A 20358-nucleotide genomic window follows, 5' to 3' on the forward strand; every position below is an offset into this window, starting at 1 on the left:
ATCATAACCACTTTCTACATCTGAACTAGATTCACAAATTCCAAATTGTAACCTCACTTTTCCAAGTGTAACTAACCATTTATTGGGGATAACAACTTTCTTAGGAACAAACTACTATCAGTTCCCTTATTGTTGCTAAATTCATCATTGCTACACCAAGCTTAATGAGATATTTAACATATCTATTCTTTCTTGAAAATTGAGGTTTGAAAGTCATGAAGAATAATTTATTTGACAAAAATACCCCATAGGATTAAGATATTTTGCATATGAACCAAGTTCTGAAAAAAATAAGTTAGGTTCCATCACTCAGTTGTTGTTCAACCTACATCTTGCAAATGCATAGTTTTCTTGAAGCTGAAAATTTCAGCAAAAGATGGACCTCATGAATACTCAGCATTATTTATTAAAAAAGATTTTTAAAGGTGTAAAAAGGTCACAATGGCTCCTCCTCTATTTCAGCCTTAGTACTCTTCCTACCAATATATGTCCTCGAGTTTCCTTGCCTCTAGTTTTTCCTATGGTGCTTGTGTTTTGTCATTTATTCATGATATTATATGCTTTTGATTGGGGTCCTAAGGTATTAAATTGTAACATGTATGCTTCATTTTGTTCCTTCTTTGCATCTTTTGGTTGTGTATGTAAGATGGATAATATCCTCAAATTGACTTATTTTATTATCAGCAAGTGTATACTAAATAGTGTTGAAATTGCACTCATTGTATGTTCATTAGGTTCTTTGGTTGTTGATTTTCAATGATGCCAAAAGGAAAAAGTTATATGGTGTGGACAAAGAATATATGATGATTATTTGTTATCATCAAAAAGGGGAAATTACTGTGAAGTAGGACAACATATTTGTAGTCTTAATAATTGATGAAAAAAACACCTGGTTCACTAGTTGTTATCTTTTGTATGTAATATCGAGGGAACCAGGTACCAAAATAAGTGACGTGAATACGCAAGGACATCAGGCGCAAATAATAGATATTGAAGCCAATAAATAAACGAGCCAAGAAGAAGAGAAATAAAGAAAGAAACAAATAAAGAAGCAAAGAAGAAAGAAATTAAAAAGGAGAAATAGAGTTTAAAAAGGAGTCAAAGTTTCCTTATAGGATGAAATCTCCTTAAAAGAAAAGGAATCACATAATTCCATATAAAAAAATCAAGTTCTATTTGGAGACAAAGTCTTAGTCCATGATATTCCAGGGCATGGAAAATCTCCAGCATATATATGGCTTGAAGACCATTGAGAGCCGCACCTATTGCATATCACAAAATTTATCATCTTGAGAGCAATAGCCATTGGAGCAAAAACTACAAGACTTCATCACAATATCACAGAACCTAGTTCATAATTTATCTTCGAGATTGCGATATTGAATTATGGGTAGTTAAATACTAGATTTATTAGTCTTTATTGAGTTTATCAATTGGAGTAAATTGATGAGTCTGAGTCTATAATAGGATAGATTTTGAGTTGTAATCTTTTCTATTATTGAAAATTGTTTAGTTGTGAGTGTGAGAAACAAGAAATGGGTTTGACTTCTTACTTGTGCGATGTTGTAACAAGAAATAGGTTTGGCTTCTTATTTGTGAGGTGTTGTAATAACAAGTGGGTTTGACTTCTTGGAGTGCTCGTGCAGTGGTTTGAATAGCTGTCGAAAACTGTTGAGTTTTGGGTTAAGTGTTAGGTTCTAGGATGCAGGGTTTTAATCTTGGAAAAAGCTCTTTTAAAGTTAGTGGAGATTCGTGGTGAAATCCTACACCATGTAGGTTGTGGTTTTTTACTCCCTTGAGCAAGGAGTTTACCACAGTAAAATTTGTGTTGCGTTTTATTTTACTGTTTGTTGTTTAGTGCAATTCTTGAAACCAAACTCCCAATATGTGTGGTGGGATTAGTAATTTTTACCAGTTTTTACCTCCAAAACTCTCCTTTAAGTTATCAAACTCAACCAAAACAAGTTCTAATCCATGTTAATGTCAACCAAACCCATTTTTGGAGCTTAAGAGGCAAAGAAAGGCTAAACTAACACTCAAAAATTTTTGGTTGTTATGTGTTATGCCTATTTTATTTTAGAAAAGTAAATGCAGGTGACTATTTATAGAAAAGGGCAAACTGTTGTGAGATGATTGCAGTTAACTCTTTCTAATTTCACAGGCCATGTCTAGGAATCATCGTCAATCAATTGCATCATTAGGTGTGGCACATAATTCAGTTAAACAATAAGGACCTCAATAACATATAGATGATTCAATAAGGGTGTGTTCGTATGAAGGAAAATATTTTTCATGAAAAATGTTTTCCTAGAATATGTTTTCTTAGAAAAATATGTTGGTTTCTTACTTTTTTTTCCTATTGTTTTGTAAGCAATCAAAAAAACATTGGTTATTACTGTTGAGGATTGAATATTGAAGACAAAGAATCCATAAGGAAAAAAGGAGGGAAAAATAGTTACACTATTAAGAAGTCCAAAAGTTAGCTAACACGATAAGATTAGGCAGTTAGAATAACTGAAAACAGCTACTACACTAGGTGATTATCTTAGGCTATATATAAACGACTATGTACTACTCCATAATACACTATTTTGATCTAATACAATAGCAACTGTAATGATTCTCTCTTATTCTTCTTCTTCCTCTTCTCTATTTCTCGGAATTCTTTTTCTTCTTCTGATTTTTACATCTATGTACTTCTTGTTCTTCTTATTAATCTTCATGGTATCAAAGAAATACTGAATTAAATCAGGGCTCATCATGGATCCTATTACTTAGTGAAATCTATATTGTTTCTTGAATTCAAGAAGCCAAATTCTGGTGCAACTTTCTACAAAATTTCTCTAAACGATTGAAATAGCAATGTGGATGGAATGGGTACTTCATCTCTACCTCTTGTGAATGGTGTTAATGGAAGTTCTGCCTTTTAGTTTACATCAACCACTCTCGATAGTAATCATCCCCTATACCTCTCTACTACTACTGATATCTTAAGTACATATCTTGTTTCATTTCGGTTAAAGAGGGGGGAAACTATGTAGTATGCAGTAAAGCAATTAGGATTGCATGTTAGGCCGAAAGAAGTTTGGAATGATTGATTGTTCTTGGAAAGAAGAGAGTTTCTCTAGTGATTTGGGTAATCAATAGGAAAGAGTTATGTGATAGTGTTGCCATGACTAACGAATGCAGTTTCTAGTAATCTACTTGGAGGGTAATTCATGCCTCGAGTGCCTATGATGTATGGGTGGATCTTAAAGAAAGTTTTGATAAAATAGATGGTTCTAGGACCTATAATCTACATCAAGAAATTACAACTATGTCCCAGGGGTTCAATCTGTTTCTTTTTACTTTACTAAATTAAAATATTTATGGAATGAATTTGAGTCTTTAGTCTGATCTCTTGCTTGCAATTGTGAAATCTAGAGATTTCATAGCTTATCTTCAAAGATAGAAGTTGTATCAATTTCTAATGGGCTTAGTAAAATGACCCAAATTGAGGACTTGGCCGTAACGGACATCTCGAACCATGAATGCTCGAGAGACCCCTTAGCATGTAATCATAAGCATAACTCACATGACATCAAAGAGCGGATGATAAACTAAAAACATGGTAGTCCCATAATCAAATGTAAAACTTCATCAAATTAAACGAAAGAAAACTCAACTCCAATCTAGAACATTCTACAAAGCCTTTACTGATCTGAACTTACTAGTTTACCTGAAGACCAGGACAAGGCCCCCATCCGGACCATAAAATAACTAAAATTAAAAATTACATAGGATACCTTCCGAAGTAAGGAAGGTTCACCAACTCTAAACTCTTAGAACAATCTACTGGTCTACATGACCACGGGACTGTACCTCAGAACTTGAATTATATTAGGTCAATACAAAAATGTACTGGTACATAGAACAATCCAAAAATAAAATATATTTTTACACAACATAGGTGAGAGCATTTCATTAAAACATGTCAGCATAAAACATTTGAAAATACATGGGCATAATTTTATGATCTTCAAAATATCTTCTTGAAATCATGACTCAACTTTTTATTTCTCTGTTAAGCTAGATGGTACACCCTACAATCAATAATTCAACAGGCTATACAGAATCTGCTGTTGACTCGGCGGACAAGCCCCCAACCCAAGTTTACCTCAAGGGCCGGAGTCTCTGCATCTCTACTACGCCACAAGGTCAACGCCAGCGTACAATCCTTTATTTCAGCGCAACACCAAACCTGTGTCAGAAATCATGATTTTGGCCAATGAGTTATCTGAACACGTGCCTTATTCGGATAACCATCTAACTCTCTTAAGCCCCATTTTAGACTCTTAAAACCGTACTTTCTTCTTATAACTTTTGCTCTCTTATTTTGTTTAGGGAACATCATAATAGGGTATTATCATACCCAGACTTGCAAGTCCTTCATTTAATACCATAACATCTCTACTTCCCTTCATTTCAAAGCGTATTATCAACCACCTAAAATATTTAAAAATTCACACAAGAGTTCATATTTCAAAAGCACTTGAAAAATTATGCCAAACCACTCTCTTTTCAATACTTTATCTACGGTGGTCATCTCTTTTATCAATTTCATGTATTTCTCCATTAGGAACACAAGCATTTATAAATAAAGGAAAACACCCTCTCATTTAGTCATGAAAAAGTACAATTTATACATGACAATAAAACTTCAAACTCAAGCTTTTACCATCCGTATAATCAACCCACAACATGTAAAAACAATGGGTTTCATAATAAGCGAGGGAATCAGATAATCATGCTCTCATTTAACTTCTCAAACTTAAAATCACATGAACACATGAAAATGTTTTGAATTTAGGGTACAACACCATAATTTCTACAAGACATCATAATAAAAAAGTATTCTCAATGCATGTTCATTAATACTTTCAAAACCCATTTCGTATGCATAAGTTGTAACACCCCGTAGTTTTCTCGACGTGGTGTCACTTTGTGGTATGCTTAGAGGGTCGAATTCTGAAAAATTTTCTAATTATCAAGGGGACTTAGTTACATTTTAAGCTCCTAACCTTTAATGATTTTATTTTTTTGACCTTTTCGACCCCGGAAAGCTAATTTTTAAGTTGTTTCATGATCGGGGAAGTTATTAGTACATCTTGAGTAAGTTTTGGAATTTTGAAGCATCGTTAGAAGGGTATTTGGTTATTGAAAATAGTGGCCCAATGCAAAGTTGGCGCACCACGTCTATGATAGCATCGTTGAAATAGTGGAGCAACGTGATCTCAACATGTTGCATCGGGTAACGCGTTGGTGCCCAGTTCATGAAATTATTTTAAATAACCGGCCTTAGAGAGGGAAAATCAATCTTGTTCCATCGTCATAACGGTGCCATAACACGAAATTAAGGACTCATTAGGGCAAAATATATCAGAAAACTACTTCTCTCTCTTTAATCAAGACCCTAGGTTTTCCACAAAGATCAAGAAACCCATCTCTAGAAGTCAAGAGTATCAAGAACTTAGTCAAGGTTTGGGCCCCGCTCTTTCTCCTAAGTGATATAAGGTATGTGGGGTTCTTATAAAACTACATGGGCAGGTTTAATCACTTTGAATGTGATTTAAAGTTTCGAATTCATGAATTTACAAAGGGATTTTGAAATTTACATTTGATTGTGCATTATGGACTCTTAAATGGAATTATTATTTTTCTCTTGAGGCCTTTCCTCCAAATTGATTTTTAATCTTACATATGTATTTATGAAATTGAGTTGAATATTTAATTAAGAGAATGACTATTTATTCTCCCTCCCATGTTTCAACACTTCTTGATTTTAGAATGTTATGAGTTGAAGAATGTTATTTAGAAACATAGTATCAACATTCTTAACTATTTTTGAATGATGTAAGATTGATTTTCAAATTGATTAGAGGGAGGTTTTGCATGTTGATAAATTTTGAATACATATACTGAAAGAATTGCTCGGTTTGCCAAAATTACATGACAACCGAATGTTTGTTGAAATGATTGAAAAGAATGATCTTGGCATAATTTGATAAAATGCATTGAAGAATCAATCTTCTTGAGTTATTTGAAGTATGGTGGTATAAACTTTATGTTTTGAAACAGAAAACTATGATATGATTTTATATCTCAGAACATGACTCGTAAGTCTTGGTCTGATGATACCAATACAGAAAATGCCATAGTAATTTAGAACAGAACATAATGCAAATTTTCATTTGGATTTTCAGATTTTAAACATAGAATGAATCAAGTTTATAAAAGGCTAAAAATGGGTGTAAAGATATGTTAGGTAGTTACCCGAAGAAGGCACAAGTCATAAAACTCATTGCCCGAAACTGTGTTCTGCCGATATAGGGTTATTATGTCCCCTAGATGGATTATACACTGGCCTAATTCCTTGTGGCATATTAGAATCAAAAACTCCAACTCTTGCGGCAAACATAGGTTGGAGGCTTGGCCATTGAGTTAAGGGAAGACTCCATATAGCCCGTGGGGTCATAGAATTACAGAGTGTACCACCTAACTTAGAAGTAATACAAATAACAGAATTGTATCGATTAGAATATCTTATGATTTTCAAAAAAATGCCCATGTGTTTTCGACCTATATCATGCATAATGTTTCATCACCTGCTCTCATCTATTTTATATAAATAAATTCATTATTTTGGTTTGCGCTGTGTACTAGTATAATTGTATTAACCCCCTATATTTCAGGGTCTGAGGCTCAGTCTAAAGGTCATGCTAAGATGTAGAATCTCTAGAAAGATAGTGTAATATGCATTAGTAAGCCTTCTTTATTTTGGAAGGCATAATTCTCTTTAGACATTTATTATTTATTCTAGTTTAGGTTCACTAGGGGCCTTTTCCCAGATTCAGACAGTTTATTTATTTCGTATGTAGTAGAGATTTCACAGACTGAAAGAGATGATGTTTAGATGTTGAAAATTTATTTCCATTTTATTAAATAGATTTCATATTCATGACCATGATTCAATTTAATTCTTTTTCGCACCTTTTCTTTATTATCCTAGTATTGTGCGTAATAACCAGATATAGAAGAGTGTCTAAATCCCTAAGATTTGGGATGCTCATAATTGCTAGGGTCCCATCTCGGGTCATGAAAAAGTTTATATCAGAGCATGGTTCATGGTCCTAGGGTGTCGGCAAAATTGTGTTGGGTAGACTCTTGTTTATGAGTGTGTAGCTCGTCACACTTATAGGCAGGAGGCCACTAGGAATCTAGGAATATTTCCCTTTTATTTGATTTAGTTCGTTCTATATAGTCTTAATGTTCCCTAATCAATGGTCTTATGTATTTCAGAAAAGCTATCATACCTCCACACTGCTCTAATGATCAGAATGCCCAGGCAGAAGATGTCCGTCCTACTCACGGGAGGAGGACACATAACTGGGATCACTCTTTTAATTTTGTTGCTACTTTGGGAGTCCCTCTTGTTCAGACAAGTCCTCCCATGGAACCTAGGGCTCCTCGATCTAGGACTAATCACACCCAAACTCCCTAGAGAGAGATATCAAATACTAAATTCAGACAGTCGATGCATATGATTGTACAGTTGGTGGTATCACAAGCTCAATGGTTGGATGATGTTGGGTTTACATCTATCACATCTGAGGTTACAGGGGTAGGTTAGTTTATGAGGATGAACCCATCTAAGTTTATTAGTACAAAGGTGGAGGAGGATCCATAAGAATTTGTAGATGAAATGGAGAAAAAATTTTGAGTGATGCATATGGATAAAATAGAAGGGGTTGAACTAGCGACTTATCAATTGAAGGAGGTAGGAAATTAATGGTACATTAAGTGGGAAGATTTGAGTGGTGAGAATACTGAGCCTTCTGTGTGGGGAGAATTTGTTGAAGCCTTCCTGGACCGATTCTTTCCTCAGGAGTTGAGGGAGTCCAAGGCTGAACAGTTCATAAACTTTGAACAGGGGAAGATAAGCGTTAAGTAGTATACTCTGAAATTCAACTAACTATCCCGTTATGCTCCAAAATTGGTAGGAAATATGAGGGACAATATGAGAAGTTTGCATCAGGCCTTTCAAATGACTTGGTGTTAGAGTGAAAAGGGGCAATGTTGAACTGAGATATGGACTTTTCCAGATTATCTATTCATATACAGCAGGTAGAGGATTAGAAAAAAAGGGTTACTGAAGTAAGAAAGAAAGACAAATAGGCCAAAAGGGCCCAACTAGCAGACCAGAACCACAGTCAGCCGCAGAGTGTTAATTAGGGTAACAGGTGGTAGAAGAAAAAGTTTTGGGGAAAATCTCAGTCTGCAGGCAGCACTCCAGCACCCATACCTCCAGTTGATTGGCGATCTCAGAATTTTCAGACTAATCATGCATCTGGAGCGCAGGGTACCTAGTCCTAAGATAGTATGGCTCAGCCATATAGGAATTTTCTGCTATGTGAGACCTACAGTAAGTATCACCTAGGAAAGTGTTAGCTGGGTAAGATAGTATGCTATACTCGTGGTCAGGCGGGTCATTTTCAGAGGAATTATCCTTTCGCTAGAAAGAACTTTGATGGTGCTAAGTCCCAAGCAAACTCCTCCATGCCACCAACACCTCCAAAAGGAGCTACTTCATCTACTGGAAGTGAACGCAACCAGTTGTATACTTTGACCAATCACCAAGAGGCCGAGGGCTCACCAGATGTAGTCACGAGTGCATTCCAAATCTTCTCCCATGATGTATATGTGCTGCTTGATCCCGGGTCTACCTTGTCTTATGTGACCCTATATGTGGCAGTCAGCTTTGGGTTTGAGCTTGAAGTTACTGCATAACCTTTCTCTTTTTCCACTCCTGTAGGTGATTCTGTTATGCCTAGGTAAGTATATAAAAATAGTGTTATAGATTTTTGTAGCCGTGATGTTGTGGAAGACCTCATAGAGCTTGATATGGTTGATTTTGATGCTATATTCGGAATAGAATAGCTCCATTCATGTTATACTATGCTAGATTGAAGAACCCGAAAGGTCACTTTCTCTTTTTCGAATGATCCAGATATAGAATGGGCGGGTTATTCCTTAGCCACTAGAGGGAAATTCATATCTTGCCTCTGAGTTTGTAAGCTTATTTCCAATGGTTGTTTGTATCATTTGATTCGAGTAAAAGATTCAACTATTAAAAGTCCTTCTCTTTAGTCTGTCCCCCTGGTCAATGAATTTCCAGAAGTCTTTGCCGATGATCTCCCAGGGATACCACCTAATAGGGAGATATATTTTGGTGTTGATTTATTTTTGGACACCCGCCCTATTTCTATTCCGTCTTATAGAATGGCTCCCAATGAATTGAAAGAGCTAAAGTAGATACTAGAAAATCTCCTTGATAAAGGCTTCCTCCATCCTAGTGTTTCCCCCTGGGTACACCTGTACTCTTTGTATGTAAGAAAGATGGTTCCCTTTATATATGTATAGACTATCGTCAATTGAATAAGGTCACTGTTAAGAATAAACATCCCATTCCTAGAATTGATGATCTCTTTGACCAACTTCAGGGTGATAAGTGTTTTTCAAAGATATACCTTCATTTGGGTACAATCAGTTGAAGGTTAGGGAAGTTGATATTCCCAAAATAGCTTTCCGAACATGATATGGTCATTATGAATTCTTAGTGATGTCCTTCGGATTGACTGACTCCCCTGCAGCCTTCATGGATCTAATGAATAGAGTGTTCCATTAGTTTCTGGATTTGTTTGTCATCGTCTTTATTGATGACATTCTGATTTATTTTAAGAATGAGGAGGATAATGGCAATCACCTTCGAATCATCCTTCAAACCCTCAAGGATCATAGATGTATGCAAAATTTTCCAAGTGTGAATTCTGGCTTAATGCCATTTCTTTCTTGGGACATATTGTGTATAGTAACGGAATAAAGGTTGATCCCCAAAAGATTGAGGCAGTGAGAAAATGGACTAGACATATAACTCCAATCGATATTTGGAGCTTCTTGGGTTTGGCGGGGTATTACAGAAGGTTTGTAGAGAGTTTTTCTTCCATAGCTACTCCACTTACCAGGTTGACATAGAAAAAGGTAAAATTTATGTGGTCTAACTCCTGTGAAAATAGTTTTGAGAAGTTGAAAAACAAGTTTACTACTGCACCTGTTTTGACTCTTTTAGAGGGTACAGAAGGTTTTGTAGTGTATTGTGATGCAACCCGGTTGGGACTTGGGTGTGTACTTATGCAGCATGGTAAGGTGGTAGCTTATGCATTTACATAGTTGAAGGTGTACGAGCGAAACTACCCCACCCTTGACTTGGAGTTAGCGGCTGTGGTTTTTACATTTAAAATCTAGCAGCATTATTTGTACGGGGTACATGTTGATATTTTCACTGAGCACAAAAGTTTGCAGTATGTTTTCTCATAGAAAGAATTAAATATTTGGTAGAGGCATTGGTTAGAAATTTTGAGGGATGATGAAATGAGCCTGCGTTATCATTCGGGAAAGGTGAATATGGTGGCCGACACCCTTAGCAGACTATCTATGGGTAGTCTTTCTTATGTTGAGGAAGGAAAAAGGGAGATGGTGAAAGATATTCACCTGCTAGATAATCTAGGGGTGCGACTTCTGGATTCCTAAAATAGAGGATTAGTTGTGCACGAGATAGCAAAATCCTCTTTATGTGCTGAATTAAAGGAGAAGCAAGCTGAGGACTCTATTTTGATGCAAATCAAGAAAGATGTGGGTCAGCAGAAAGTGATGTCTTTTGAAATTGGTGGTGATGGGATTTTAAGACATTAAGGTAGGTTATGTGTGCCAGATGTAGATGGTTTGCGGAAAAGAATTCTTAATGAAGATCACACTTCTAGGTATGTTGTTCACCCAGGCTCTACTAAGATGTACCATGATCTTAAAACTATATATTGGTGGAATAATATGAAGCGCGATATGGCTGATTTTGTTTCCAAGTGTTTGAAGTGCCAATAAGTTAAAGTGGAACATTTGAGGCCAGGTGATACTTTCCAAGGGATAACTTTGCCGATGTGGAAGTGGGAGATGATCAATATGAACTTTATAACGGGACTTTCGAGGTCTCAAAACTAGTATGATTCCATTTGGGTAATTATGGATCGGCTGACCAAGTCAGCTCACTTTTTTCCTGTGAAGACTAACTATTAAGGAGATGATTATGCCAAGCTGTACATTAAGGAAATAGTTCGTTTGCATAGGGTACCTATATCTATTATATCCGACCGAGGTACGCAATTCTCATCACAGTTTTAGAGATATTTTCAGAGGGGTTTAGGTACCCAAGTGGACCTGAGTACTGCATTCCACCCTCAGACCGATGGGCAAGAAGAATGCATCATCCAGACCCTTGACGATATGTTAAGAGCCTGCATAATTGACTTCAAAGGTAGTTGGGAAGATCATTTGCCATTGATAGAGTTCGCCCACAATAATAGCTACCATGCCAGCATTAAAATGGCTCTTTTTGAAGCACTTTATGGGAGAAGATATAGATCACTGGTTGGGTGGTATGAAGGGCGAGATGCGGTTGTTTGGGACTGACCTAGTTCATCAGGCAATACAAAGTTAAAAGTCATTAGAGAATGACTCAAGACAGCTCAAAGTCATCAAAAATCTTACACAGATGATAGAAGGAGAGAGTTGGAACTTGAGGTTGGTGATTGGGTGTTTCTAAAGGTCTCCCCTATGAAGGGAGTCATACGATTTGGGAAGAAAGGGAAGTTGAGTCCCTGTTATATTTATAACACCCCGAAATCGGGTCTCGAGATGTCACACGGTGCTTAGGATCACAAGTGACCCCAAGCTAACCCTTCTACTGGCATAACTCATAAGCAACTGAACAAAAAAGTATAAATCTATACAAATCTGTGGAAAATAAATATTTTCTGAATATGATAGATATAAAACTAAATTTACAAGATTACAACTCTTCTTTTACAGCCAAAACTGAAATATAATACATCAACTTCTACTGACTGTCTATGAAGCCTCTACTAGTACTGATTGTAGGTAGTTGGGTCATGAATCCTAACTATCCTAACTCAATATGGCTGGGTAAAGAAAATAAAACACTATAAACTCTGCATAACTAACCCAAGCCCTTGAATCAAAATTACTCTTCACCTGCTGACTGGATACCACGAACTGATTGGATCTGAAGGTGCAACTATACGTTTTCCTTACATTCCGAGAAAATGTAGCCCACATACGAATATGTGGGTCAGTACCATGGAAACGTACCGAGCATATGGGGGTGCAATGCATATATAAAATAATATCTTAATATGATCACAGTTTATAAAATTATGCATGCTGATATAAATAACTCACTTAACTCGAATTAAAATCATCATAATCATAAGAGAGTAAAATATATCGGGTGAAACATGTGAGTCATCTTAATAAATCTCAATTCACTTCCATCTTGATTCCAAATCATCAAAGCAATCAAATCTCATAACAATTCCCTTTGGAATATATGTTCATTAAATTTTTCAAAAACAATGACTTTATCAAACTCAGTCTTTCAAACAAATATATTTTCCTCTCAGATAGAAGAATAAGACTTTTCATATTAGATAGGAGAATACACACACACACATTGGGAGTCTCTCATAACCGACATAAACCATGTGAGCTACATGGAGTCCAACGTCCAACCCACGTTGGGAACAGCTTTCCTATCCTTGCCATCGGAGTAAGACCTTAATCTTTTATTCACTAGTGATCACTATATATAAATCAGCCTCAGGCTCGCAACCTACGAGGGCACGTAGTTCTAGGGAAGTACCAATCCTGCTATACCTCCCGCTCGGTGCTAAAGACTACTCCCGGACTTAGCTCAGATCTTTTCAAAAGAAAATCCACTAATAAATATTTCAACAATTCACAACGGGAGCCACCATGCTACCCCTTTCATAATAAATCAATAAAAGTGGATTTCTTTTCTCATCTCGGTTTCAAAAACAACCCTTTTTATGACCAAAAGGTCAAAGCTTCATTATCATCTCAAATTATTTAAGCTCAAGGTGTTTATAACACATGATTTTCTCAAAAACCCATACATTAATATCACCATAAAACCTTCCAAAGTTTCATACTTTATGACATAAGCACAAAAATAATCACTTAAAACTTAAAATTTCAGCTTTATAATCATACATCTTGGTAAAGAAAAAAAGCTTTGGGATTCAAATCTCATTGTGTTTATAGCAAATAATTTCTCAAAGTACAATCCCAATTAGGAATCAAGGTCTCATACACCAAAATCATATTAAATTTTCTCAAGATTCATGCTTTTCATTATAAATATGTATAACTTAATTTAAAATCTGGAAATTGCAGCTTTATGTACAAAAATGTCGTCATTCTCATTAAATTCAACTTCCAAAACATAGAGAGTATCATAATCTCATGTAAAACCATATAGGGTATAAATGCATTCTTCAAATTCATATCAAAACATGTAAAATCATGTATATTCATAAAAGAAAAATCAATTTGGGCACAAGAATGAAAGGGTGTTCTTGTTGAAAAATCTCACATACCTTAAACTTGAAGCTTTGAATGAACTCTTGACCTTGGGACTCTATTCGTGAAAATAATGAGTGTTTCTTGTAGCCCTCGGAATGGGGATTCCAAATCTCGAAGAATTATTGAAAACTCATGGTTGAATCTTGAGTTATTTGAATTTTTAGGTTGAAACTCTAATGAATGTTGTTGGTGATTTTGAGAGAAAGTAAACTTATTTTGGTGTTATGGTAGTTTAATCCCATGTTATAGACATATATAGGGGTATTTTTGGCACTTGAAAGTGAGGTATGTGGCGTACAACCCATGGCAGACCTTAAGGTGTGCATCGCACACCTTATGGAAGACATTTAAGTATGCCTCGCACTCCATATCACACACATTTTATTGGGCGGCGCATTGCCCATCGCACACCCTTACTGCCTCTCACAAAAATGGGCATAACTCTTCGCTCGGTTATCAGATTTTTGCAAAGTTAGTATCGTTGGAAATCTAATTTAATTATCTAAAATTTGATAGGTCTTGGGATAAAAAGTCCATATATATTAAGATATATACACGTTTGAAGTTCACCCTTGTAGAATCAAATGTCAAACTTTGGATGAATCAATTGGTCTTAGATCAACTTTGTTCTAGGTCATTGCTATGAACATTTTCCACCTCTAAACAACTCCATGGACTAGGATAATGATCATGAAATTTGTATTCACGTGAGAATCACTTGGATTAGAGCTTAGACGTGCAGGAACAACGGTTAGAATTCTAGCACGAAAATATGGGGTATTACATTATCTCCCCCTTGGGAACATTCGTCCTCGAATATGGATAATTAACCTGAAACATAGAGGAATATTAGTCTTCAAGCTATCATGTGTAACTAATAGAACTGAATCACTGGATCTGAAGAATAATGAGCTACTGAACTGGTCTGGAAGTGCATGAATCCTCAAGAAAAATAACAATATGGTTAAGATAGAAATGAGAGTGTCAACTTATGAGTAACCATTACTTTGCACTGGATCTGATCTCATGAGAAAGGATGAGAGGTTTATGACATTAAAATTTGGGGTATTACAACATCTCCCTCTTGGGATCATTCATCCCCGAATGATAATAATTTGATGAAAATACTAGGAAGAGACTGTGATACTACACAGGATACTTACGAACTGAATCATGACTTAATATCTGAAACTGAAACTGATGCATGAACTGAGCTAAATTCATAATTTAATTGGACACAAACACATTGCCTCTTGGAATGTACATACATATAAGACTGCAGCTAGAAAGACTAGCTGGAAAATTAAGAATCTATAAGAGCTTATCTCCTTGCTTGCTAAACTAGATTACAGGTTATATGGACTGGATCATACTGACAACCCATACTCAAATTGAGTATTTCTTTAGCACTTTTCTATGAAATTCTATTGACATTAGGGAGCAAAGAATTTTGGGCATGCTCTGAACAAGACATTTGACTAAGGAATTACAACATTGATATAACTCTATAGCATGGAATATAATTATATAACTCATAAACAAGGATAGGATTTCTAGGCCGTAGGCAACGCAACTTCTTACTTTCAAGCTTAGCATCACTTCTCAAATGCTCTCTCAACTTTATTATTCCCCTTAAATACCATACTCATTTGATTCAACTTATAATTCTTATATTGACACTGCAAAATTTTTCTACTAAGATCTAAACTAAATTAAAATCTCTCACCATGATCAAGCCTAACACTAAATCACAAGATACAAAATGCCAAACCACAATACTAGTCTAAACCACAAGTTTCAATATTCTATATCTTCTTAGAGCTCACACCCAAAGCATAACATGCCATACCACTTCAATGACTAATTTAAAACTCTTGATATGGATTCACTAGTACATATTGCATTCATCATCTTACACCCAACATGACATTCAAGTCTATCATTAAAAATCACATATAACTTTAAGGCAAATACCCCTAAAGGCATACTTCGCATATAATCTAAACCTTTATCAACAAAAATTTTCTTGCATTATTCTTAAAAACATACACACAATTTCTAACTAACCATGACGTGTATCAAAGACTTGGCCTCAATCTTACTTCAGACTTTAGCCTTAGATAGAAAATCATAAATAATATTTCTTAATGAGGGCCATCAACTCTCTCACATATAAACCATTACTTATCCACTATCATCACCACTATCTTAACATAGGAAGAGGTCACCGAAGGGCTAACACATATGAACCAGAAGCACGAAAACTACAATACATAACATTAACACTTATCTTTGTCCTGAGGAATAAAATATCAAAGGCATGGATTCATTCAAGAAATCTAAGATGAGGATATGCATGATATAATGCAAACTTCACTAGTATCATGAGTTTAAAAACTGGTCATACTCTGAAACATGAGTTTATACTTATCATGACCTATTCAACCTAAGACTGGAGTTCATAGATTCATAAGAAATAACTCGAATCACAGAGTGAAGCTGTTACATGCTAGCTAGAAGCTGAGAATGGGCTTGAGCACACATGATCGATATAATCATAGGCCTATGGCATGGATTTGTCAAGCAAGTGATGGATTTGGTGTCGTAATGAGTTGAATCCAAGAAATACTCTAGAGTAAGAATGGATCACTATCTCAACATAACTCATTATTGACATGTATCACAATATAATTCTCAAAACTCGGTTTGGTTCTTCACTAACCATCTCTCCCTTAGGTCAAAGCTGGTATTCTAAGTATGATGGTCTACTCCATATCCTCGAGATTAAGCCATAATTTCATCATTCTATTATCTACACATAAATGCTAAACTCACAAGAATAAACTAAGTTCGAACTTACCGACTTCATTCTTGAACAACCTATCCATATGCCATCCTTAATTCCTAGCTTCAATAATCATCATCAAAGACTTACACTCTCATTTACAACCATATCTACATCTCTAATCACATAATCATAGCCTACCAAGATCACACTTCTATACTTATATTTTTTCCAAACCATGAGAATAAAAATCATACTAAAAAGACTCAACATCTTCAATCATAACTCCTTAACTTTGCTATCAAGAACATCATAAATTATCTAACTAGCCGTTCTCCACCTAGGAACTCAACGTTACTACTAACCACACAATATGCAATAATCCTCACAAAATAAAGCATCCTCTTAGCACCTTGGGCACTCCTCTACACCATACTTAATTACGAAAACATGATCTTACACTCTTGCATACACTGTTCAGGCCTACTAGATCACCTCCTTATAACTAGCATCAACAACTGAAACATTAATTGTTCAAATTTAATGTCTAGAGCTAAACATAATTTACAACCCAATCTCACACACAATTTTCACTTCAAAACTATAGAACATAGCATTAAGAAAAACTAGTACACAATGACAATCGATCATAATCATATGGCCTATCTTATTCATAATCTGTTAACACATCCTCCTTCTTTACATCATTACTATTTACCCATCTTCACACCTAAATTACTTTCATAGCTCTATAAATTTCAACTAAACTTCCTCTTGCAATCTCAGGAAAGCCTAAATTAACAATATTCAACCACCAAGTACTTCCATCAAAACCTATACTTTCCTAGCACAACAAATACCATCAATAACCCTTTTCATACTTCAACCAAACAACAACCACCTTAACCAATAATCTCCTTCTCTAACTTGACTAAACTAAAAAACAAGGGTATATCACTTTATTACTAATTCAATCATAAGCAAGAATTTAGCTATACATATTAAATAAATTGCTCTTACCACCATTCTTGCCACTACACTTCTAAACCCATAAGTTTAACTAACACAAGACTTTCAACTAAACGTTACTACTTCTATCACTACACAGAAACCCACACTTTCAACTAATACTAGAATAACAAGATAAACAGCAAGTTGCCAGTGAATCAAAATAGGCCTCACATGGCTTCACTAGACTTTGGTTTTGTGTTTTGATTAAGAAAATTATATGAATAACAAAGAAACTATGCTAGTGAATCAAAATAGGCCTCACACGGCTTCACTAGACTTTGATTTTTCACAAACATAATGATAACAAGATTACATAATACAAGAGATAGAAATTTGACACACAATATTAAATGATCTAAGAATACACCTTACTCTGTCTTAATTAAATAACTCATATGAATGAGGGTATAAATTAAATTTGAAGAACTCATAACACACTAGAAGGCTTCTCTCAACCCACTTTATGAAACTTCTGAAACTTCTGCCAGCAAATATAAGAGCATTATCTAGGGAGGAAATTGGAACTTGCCGAACATGTTACCTTAAGAATAGTACATAGATAGAGAAATATAGATTATCATTATAGATTCTGAGGAGAAATTTAAAAGAATTTATGACTTGGGCTTAGTGCACGATTTCTACAGGCCTGTTAAAGCACTTCAATTTTCAAAACTCAAAAGTACTAATAGGATACTTTTGTAGCTCTCTTACAATTCCATAATTATCTATGGAGAATTAAGCTCAACTATTTCTGATACCTTAGAAATAAGGCAGAGATAGCCTGACCAGAGTAAGATGAGAATCTGTACAAGTTTCTTGGAGAACTTTTCTATAGCACGATTTAAGACTTGAAAGAATGGACATATTTTCTTAATGCCCTGTATCCTCTCGAAGAAAAGTACAGATGTCTCCGTACCATTCTGCAAGACTCTACTAGACACGACTTCATAGACACCCTAGGACACTTGAACTTTGTGCTCTGAAACCAAGTTTGTAACGCCCCAAAATTGGGTTTGAGACGTCACACGGTGCTTAGGATCACAAGTGACCCCAAGCTAACCCTTCTACTATCATAACTCATAAGCAATTGAACAAAAAGTATAAATCTATACAAATCTATGAAAAATAACTCTTTTCTAAATATGATAGATACAAAACTAAATTTACAAGATTACAACTCTACTTTTACAACCAAAACTGAAATGGAATACACAACTTCTACTGACTTTCTATGAAGCCTCTACTAGTACTGACTGTAGGTAGCTGGGTCATGACTCCCGACTATCCCAACTCAATACGGCTGCATAAAGAAAATACAACACTATAAACTTTGGATAACTAACCCAAGCCTTTGAATCAAAAGGACTCATCAACTGCTGACTAGATACCACGAACTGACTGGATCTGAAAGTGCAACTATACCTTGTACCTACATTCCGAGAAAATGTAGTCCATATACGGATATATGGGTCAATACCATGGAAACGTACCAAGCATATGAGGGTACAATGCATATATAAAATAATATCTTAATAACATCACAGTTTATAAAATTATGCATGCTAATATAAATGACTCACTTAGCTTGAATTAAAATCATCATAATTATAAGAGAGTAAAATATGTCAGGCGAAACATGTGAGTCATAATAATAAATCTCAATGCATTTCCATCTCGATTCCAAATCATCAAAGCAATCAAATCTCATAACAATTCTCTTTGTAATATATGTTCATTAAATCTTTCAAAAACAATGACTTTCTCAAACTCAGTCTTTCAAATAAATATGTTTTCCTCTCAGATAGAAGAATAAGACTTTTCACATTAGATAGGAGAATACACACACACATTGGGAGTCTCTCATAACCGACATAAACCATGTGAGCTACATGGAGTCCAACGTTCAACCCACATTAGAGAGAGTTTCCTATCCTTCCCATCGGAGTAGGACCTTAATCTTTTATTCACTAGTGATCACTATATATAAATTAGCCTCAGGCTCATAACCTATGGGGCTACGTAGTTCTAGGGAATTACCAATCCTGCTATACCTCTTGCTTGGTGCTAAATACTACTCCCGGACTTAGCTCAGATCTTTTCAAAAGAAAATCCACTAATAAACATTTCAACAATTCACAATGGGAGCCATCATGCTACCCCTTTCATAATAAATTAATAAAAGTGAATTTCTTTTCTCATCTCAGTTTTAAAAACAACCTTTTATACGACCAAAAGGTCAAAGCTTCTTTATCATCTCAAATTATTTAAACTCAACGTGTTTATAACACATGATTTTCTCAAAATAATAATCTCGAATAGGGTTCCAAAAACCCATACATCAATATCACCATAAAACCTTCCAATGTTTCATACTTTATGACATAAGCACAAAAATAATCACTTAAAACTTAAAATTTCAGGTTTATAATCATACATCTTGGTAAAGAAAATTATCTTTGGAATTCAAATCTCATTGTGCTTAAAGCACGTAATTTATCAAAGTACAATCCCAATTAGGAATCAAGGTCTCATACACCAAAATCATATTAAATTTTCTCAAAATTCATACTTTTCATCATAAATATATATAACTTAATTTAAAATCTGGAAAGTTCAGCTTTATGTACAAAAATATCATCATTCTCATTAAATTCAACTTCCAAAACATAGAGAGTATCATAATCTCATGTATAACCATATAGGGTATAAATTCATGCTTCAAATTCATATCAAAACATGTAAAATCATGTATATTCATAAAAGAAAAATTAATTTGGGCACAAGAACGAAAGGGTGTTCTTGTTGAAAAATCCCACATACCTTAAAATTGAAGCTTGGAATGAACTCTTGACCTTGGGACTCTATTTGTAAAAATAATGAGTGTTTCTTGTAGCCCTCGGAATGGGGATTCCGAATCTCGAAGAATTATTGAAAACTCATGGTTGAATCTTTAGATATTTGAATTTTTAGGTTGAAACCCTAATGAATGTTGTTGGTGATTTTGAGGAAAG

Source organism: Capsicum annuum, chromosome 12 (assembly GCF_002878395.1).
Source record: "Capsicum annuum cultivar UCD-10X-F1 chromosome 12, UCD10Xv1.1, whole genome shotgun sequence".
NCBI lineage: Eukaryota > Viridiplantae > Streptophyta > Magnoliopsida > Solanales > Solanaceae > Capsicum > Capsicum annuum.